Genomic DNA, 7777 nt, shown 5'->3' on the forward strand with positions numbered 1-7777 from the left:
GTAACAAAACTGCCATAGACAAAGTAACTTCAAGGGCTGTCCTAGCGTCCTTCTGCAAGAGTCCACATCGTAGCACCCGGAGTTTGTCACAAAAGAGCGTAGTGAGTTGAATCGTCATCGGGCAGATAGTGGCTGTGCACAAATGGCGCCCATACAGGTTGCTGCAACATCCCAATGAGGATGATAGCATGTTGAATTTGCATAATGGGTGTCACAGAAATTGCAACAAAATCCACATTACATAAAGATGGTAATGTTCGGTGACGAAGCAAACTTTATGTGAATAAAGTGAACAAACAAAACTTTCGCTACTGTCCGACGCAAACTGCACTGGACAGATCCCTCCAAGACGGTTGGCACACAGAAAGTCGTGGTGTGGTGTGTGGGCTACGGAGAAAATGGGCCCATTCTTCATCAATGGTAATAATACCACTGCAAAGTATCTGCAGTTATTACGTGATAAGGTGTTCCCTTAACTATTCAATGAAGATGGCACATTCCCAGTGTTCTTCAAGCAGGATGGTCCACACACACATTATGGACGTGATGTCCATGATAGTTTTTGGATAAGCAGTTTCTGGGAAAGTGGATTGAGTGTCATGGTCCAGTGGAGTGGCCACCATGCTTGCGGAATATCACCCCTTTGGACTTCTACCTATGAGGTGATGTCAGGAAAATGGAGAAAGTCCAGCGTTGGGTTAAAAGCTTTCAGTCTTTATTAGATAATCCAGACATAAAGAAACAAATGACAAATGCTGTCTTACATGTTTCAGGCAGGCATGTTGCTCCTGTAAGGTGATGCCAAGTCCAGAGTTTACACAGTGAAAATGTAGAGTGCGCAACAGCGGATCCTAGATGCCTGTGCAAGCATTTCTACTGAGATGTTGCTCTCAGTGCATCGTGAATAGGAGAAGAGGAGAGCCTTGACAATTCAAAACAACGGGGAACACATTGAACATATCCTGCAGTGAATTGTTGTTGTGTTCCATGTCACAGAGAAATTGCTAATAACTTTGGCAGGAATAGAGATATGTGACATTTAGGCACAGATTTCGATTCTTCATCAAATTCCCTATCAGATACATATGTCACATGCACCCTATCCCATTTGAAAATATCACCTTGGTTCCAGGATGGCAGCTTTCAAAATGGCCTCCATGTTCGACACTGCCCATCACAAGCTTTCCCCCTTTCCCTTAGCAACATGCCAAACATTGGATGGTGTTTCCAACCACCGATTTCCATTTTTTCAGGTGTCTCCATACCTTTGGAACACCTTGTATAGAAACACTGTATTCAGAATTAACCCAGCCATGTAGTTGGTTCATCAACTAGATGCCAGTCCCAAGCCTGGACAAATGGGGAGGGTTGGAAAAAGCAATGGTGAACTTTATGGCAAAACTTCAACGTGTTTCAAATATGGATACCGACAGTGGGCACTCCAGGCAGGATGGTAGCCAAAAGGCAACTGGGGAAGAGCAGGGGCGTTTGCCTAATAGTCAGGGAGTATATGATGCAATTGGAGGATACTCCATTATGGTAAGTCTAATGGCTGATGGTGCCCATGACGAAAGGAACACAAAGTATTATCGAATTGGAATGTGGAATGTCAGGGGCATGTCCCTTGGCAAACTGGAAATTGTGAAATGGGAAATGATGAGAATTGACACTGGGGTCATTCCATGTCAGTTCAACCAACGCTCCCAGTCGACCATCTCAGATTTCAATGAAACTTTGCACAAAGATAGACCCTGACCCTAAACTAAGATAGCCAGAATATTAGGCTTCAAAGTGCTTTGGTTCACGAGCTACAGGTCTTAATCTAGGGGGTTGTCATGTGATTACAGCGTGCAACCTGAAAAAAGTGGCGATTTCAATCCATTGCCAAGCCAGTTCCAATGACTCTAGAGCAATGAAACTTCACACACTAGGAGAACTTTTGGTGCTGAATCCAGCTAAGCTACTTAGACTGCCACTCTTATCATCATTCTGCCACCATTGCATGTCAAAGTAGCTGAAAAATTCTATCGCGCAAAATAAAACTCATATTTTAAGCAGTAATAACTCATAATCAATGCAATCCAACTCAGCTATGAATTTATCAATGTGTACTCCATAGAAATGTTTCTCATTATTCACATTATGGACCCAAAAGCATGCATAGCTCTTAAGATACAATGAGTCAAAAATGGCAAAAAACACTTTTTTGCAAATTTTTCCCTTTTTCAAAGGCGAAAATCGGAATGTACTCCATTTTTATTTTTTTTTCATTATTGTTCTATTTGGAAGAGAATTTTTTGCTCTACAAGATTCGATGTTTTTCATTTTGTTCCCAGACCTTCTAGATGGGAAAATATCAATGTCTGTGAAAGTCCTATGCACTCGCGGAGGTCAAATAATAAAATAAGTGTAAGTTTTGCATGGATGTATACCGGTAATTAGTTTAGAAATCATGAGAAGGTAAATTATTTTTGGAATGAGACAACTTTTTGTGCTCAAGAAACTTATGTGATCAAAAATTGCATGGCGAGTTCAGGTGAGCCACAAGCTTTGGCCTAAAATGGTCAGAATATCATTGAGTGTTGCATAATGCATACTAAGATTATCTAAGGCTAGCATTTGTGTAATAAATAACTAGTTATGTGATCAAAAATTGCATGGCGAATTCAGAACTAGTTATTTATTACACAAATGCTAGCCTTAGATAATCTTAGTATCCAATATGGATAGAGTGCTAAATAAGCCCAGTGATCACTGTAATATACCACAATCATTATGCAACACTCAATGATATTCTGACCATCTTAAAGGGGTTGTCCCGCGCCGAAACGGGTTGTTTTTTTTATTCAATAGGCCCCCCGTTTGGCGCGAGACAAACCCGATACATGTGTTAAAAAAAAAAAAAAGTTCAGTACTTACCCGAATCCCCGCGCTGCGGCGACTTCTTCCTTACCTTACTAAGATGGCCGCCGGGATCTTCACCCACGATGCACCGCGGGTCTTCTCCCATGGTGCACCGTGGGCTCTGTGCGGTCCATTGCCGATTCCAGCCTCCTGATTGGCTGGAATCGGCACACGTGACGGGGCGGAGCTACGAGGACCAGCTCTCCGGCACGAGCGGCCCCATTCACCAGGGAGAAGACCGGACTGCGCAAGCGCATCTAATCGGGCGATTAGACGCTGAAATTAGACGGCACCATGGAGACGGGGACGCTAGCAACGGAACAGGTAAGTGAATAACTTCTGTATGGCTCATAATTAATGCACGATGTACATTACAAAGTGCATTAATATGGCTATACAGAAGTGTATAACCCCACTTGCTTTCGCGGGACAACCCCTTTAAGCCAAAGCTTGTGGCTCACCTGAACTCGCCATGCAATTTTTGATCACATAAGTTTCTTGAGCACAAAAAGTTGTCTCATTCCAAAAATAATTTACCTTCTCATGATTTCTAAATTAATTATACATCCATGCAAAACTTACACTTATTTTATTATTTGACCTCCGCGAGTGCATAGGACTTTCACAGACATTGATATTTTCCCATCTAGAAGGTCTGGGAACAAAATGAAAAACATCGAATCTTGTAGAGCAAAAAATTCTCTTCCAAATAGAACAAAAATGAAAAAAAAAATAAAAATGGAGTACATTCCGATTTTCGCCTTTGAGTCAAAAATGGCAAAAAACCCTTTTTTGCAAATTTTTCCCTTTTTCATTGTATCTTAAGAGCTATGCATCCTTTTGGGTCCATAATGTGGATAATGAGAAACATTTCTATGGAGTACACACTGATAAATTCATAGCTGAGTTGGATTGCATTGATTATGAGTTATTACTGCTTAAAATATGAGTTTTATTTTGCGCGATAGAATTTTTCAGCTACTTTGACATGCAATGGTGGCAGAATGATGATAAGAGTGGCAGTCTGAGTAGCTTAGCTGGATTCAGCACCAAAAGTTCTCCTAGTGTGTGAAGTTTCATTGCTCTAGAGTCATTGGAACTGGATTGGCAATGGATTGAAATCGCCACTTTTTTCAGGTTGCACGCTGTAATCACATGACAACCCCCTAGATTAAGACCTGTAGCTCGTGAACCAAAGCACTTTGAAGCCTAATATTCTGGCTATCTTAGTTTAGGGTCAGGGTCTATCTTTGTGCAAAGTTTCATTGAAATCTGAGATGGTCGACTGGGAGCGTTGGTTGAACTGACATGGAATGACCCACTGATATCCTAGGCATTAGCAAACCAAACTGGACTGGAAATGGTCAATTTCAATTGGATGATTTTGTGATACACTTTTCTGGAAATGACAACATCAGAAAGAAGGGAGTCGCCTTTATTGTAAAGAAGTGGGTGGCTGGATGCGTCAAAAATCACAGAGCATTCAATGATCGGGTAATATCCATCCAAATCTGTGGCAAACCATTTAACATCATTTTCATACAAGTCTATGCACCAAATTCAGATGCAAGTGAAGATGGGATCAAACAATTTTACAGCGAAGTCCAAGTGGTGCTGAACCAAACACTAAAGAAGGACCTTCTGTACATTATGGGCGATTTCCATGCAAAAGTATATGAAGGGGAAAATACAGGGATTGTAGTCAAGTTTGGGTTGGGTGAAAGTATTGAAGCTGGGGATCTGTTGATGCAACTTTGTCAAGAGAATTGCTTCAGGATTGCCAATACTTGGTTCATTCAGCCCAAGCGACGCTTGTATACATGGACCTAGCCAAATAGCATCTGAACCAGATTCACTTCATTCTATGTCAGCAACACTGGAAAAGCTCCATTGCCGCCACGATGATGCTCGCTTGTGCCGACTGCAACACAGACCATCAACTGTGGCTAAGGTGAAGCTCAAACTGTGCAAGATCCTGAAGGGTACCAACCAGAAGAAGTTCAATGTTGAGAACATATCGCTAATGTATGCTGTAGACGTTAACAGGTTTGACCTACCCAGCCCAGAAGGAAAAAATCCGGGTAATCAATGGCAAGAAATCTGAGATACAATCATCAAAATTGCTGAGAGACATGTGCAATACCAAAAGCCAAAGAAGATGAGCAAGTGGCTAACACCATCAAAATAGCCAATCTGTCAGGAAACCAGGGAAAGCAGGAGTCAGGGGTCCCTGCAACGTAGCCCACAACCCCTGTCCCTGCCTACTTGCCTCCACTCCTGGCTAACCCCAGGCGGGCAACTGGGCGACGGTCCCTACACTGGCTAAGGGAATGCTGGGGAAATCCACAATCCCTGGAAACAGAAAACAAATGGACAGACAGACAACCACAGCAAAGCACAAAGGGAAAACCGCAAACCAGTCCAGGAGCAAGCCAAGGTCAAGCACTAAAAGTCAGTCCGGAGAAACACAGTACAGAAGGAGGAGACGAAGTCAGGTCAGGGGAAAAGCCAAGGTCAATACACTAGAAAACAGGAATCCAAGGTAACGCTGGTGAGTGCAAGGAAGCCTAAACAAACACTGGCAGTGTCAGGAAGCAACTGCAGGGTTTAAAAGCTGTCAAAGCTCCCGCCCCAGCAGCTGATTGGGGCGGAGCACCTGACAGCAGCAGGATGATCAGAAAGTGCTGGGAGAACCTCCCTCAGCACTAGCAGACCAGACTAGGTCAGTAGGGATGCAGCAGGCTGCCATGGAAACAGGGACACGGCGCCGGGCAGCAGCCGCCATGTTCCTAGCACCTCTGCGCCGTGTAGGAGTTGGGCGGCCAGGAGTGATGACCAGCGTAGGAGTCCCCCTGCGACGCGCACTCGCAGCAGGGGCGACAGCATCCGCCATGCAGGCACGGCGACCCTGATAGCCACCCATCCTGACAGTACCCCCCCTCTTACGGGGGGACACCGGACCCCCATGACCCGGTGCTGCCTTGAGGGGGTAGGTCCTATAAAAGTGACGGACTAGCCGCGGAGCATGAACATCCTTGGCCGGAACCCATGACCGCTCCTCGGGTCCAAACCCCTTCCAGTGCACTAAATACTGGTAAGCACCCCGTACCCGCCTGGAGTCCAGAATTCGTTCTATCTCGAACTCCATCTCTCCTTGGACAAGGGTGGGAGGAGGAGGTTTGCAGGTGGGCAATACCGGGGAAACGAACCTCTTCAAGAGCGACTTGTGGAAGACGTTATGCACCTTCCAGGAGTCAGGTAAGGTTAGTTCATAGGCCACCGGGTTAATAACCTTGGAAATAGGGAATGGCCCGACAAAACGAGGAGCTAACTTGAGAGATGGTACCTTCAACTTTAAATTTCTTGTGGACAGATAGACTAGGTCAACAATTGCAAAGGGGTCAGACAGAGTGTGTTTACCAGCACCTTGTTTCTGCAACTTCTCCTGCGATTCCAGTAAGTTCTTGCGAACCTGGACCCAGACTGCGTCCAGCTCCCCCGTAAAGGAATCAGCCGACGGGTTATCTGACGGCAAGGAGACAGATATGGTAAAGCGGGGATGGAACCCGTAGTTGCAGAAAAAGGGGGAAAACTGAGATGATGAGCTGGTATGGTTATTTATAGTGAATTCCGCCAAAGGCAAAAACTTCACCCATTGTTCCTGGTTGTCCGAGACAAACAGACGAAGGTACTGAATGAGTTCCTGATTCATACGCTCCGTCTGTCCGTTGGACTCAGGGTGAAAGGCGGAAGAGAACGACAGGTTAACATCGATGCGCTTACAGAACGCCTGCCAGAACCGTGCCACGAACTGTACCCCCCGATCAGAAACAATATCTTCTGGAACACCGTGTAAACGGACTATCTCCTTAATAAACAGGTCAGCTAGGTTCCTAGCTGAGGGTAATTTACTTAATGGGACAAAATGGGCCATCTTAGAAAATCTATCAACCACTACCCAGATGACGGTATTTCTCTGTGACGGGGGTAAATCTGTAATGAAATCCATGGATATGTGCGACCAAGGTTTACATGGAGCTGGTAGGGGAAGAATAGGACCTTCACGGCGTCTCCTAACATTCTTCCCCCGAGCACAAACAGCGCAGGCCTTGACAAAACCCCGGACATCTCGGGACATCTGGGGCCACCAGTATAACCGGGAGCATAAATCCAATGTCCCCCTAATGCCAGGATGACCGGTCAGAACTGAAGAGTGTATCTCTTCGAGAACCCGTAGTCTCAGGGAGAGGGGAACAAACAGTTTGCCCTCCGGAAGGGCCTCCGGGGCACCTTGCTGGGCGGCATGTAGCAGAGATGAGAGACCGAGGGTTAAAGCCGCTAGAACCACTCCAGGAGAGAGGATCCCCTCTGGCTGAGAATCCACGGGTTCAGGCACATCGAAGCTACGCGACAACGCGTCGGCTCTAATGTTCTTCGACCCAGGCCAGAAGGTGACAACAAAATTGAACCGGGAAAAAAAAAGGCCCAGCGCGCCTGCTGGGCATTTAGTTTAGCTGACTCAAGATACACCAAGTTTTTGTGGTCAGTGAGAACAGTAATCTGGTGTCTGGCTCCCTCAAGGAAATGGCGCCATTCCTCAAAAGCCCACTTGATTGCCAACAATTCCCTATTACCTATATCATAGTTACGTTTAGTGGACGAGAATTTTCTTGAGAAGAACGCGCAGGGTCGGAGGGTAGAGAGGGTTGCTGGACCCTGAGACAGGACGGCGCCCACTCCAAATTCAGAAGCATCTACCTCCACAATGAAGGGGCTGTTCAAGTCGGGTTGAACAAGGACAGGCGTGGAGGAGAAGGCTTCTTTAAGTTTCAAAAAGGCGGTGACTGCCTCCGGTGTCCAGCTGCCAACCTCA

This window comes from Eleutherodactylus coqui, chromosome 2 (genome assembly GCF_035609145.1).
Source record: "Eleutherodactylus coqui strain aEleCoq1 chromosome 2, aEleCoq1.hap1, whole genome shotgun sequence".
In the NCBI taxonomy this organism is placed as follows: domain Eukaryota; kingdom Metazoa; phylum Chordata; class Amphibia; order Anura; family Eleutherodactylidae; genus Eleutherodactylus; species Eleutherodactylus coqui.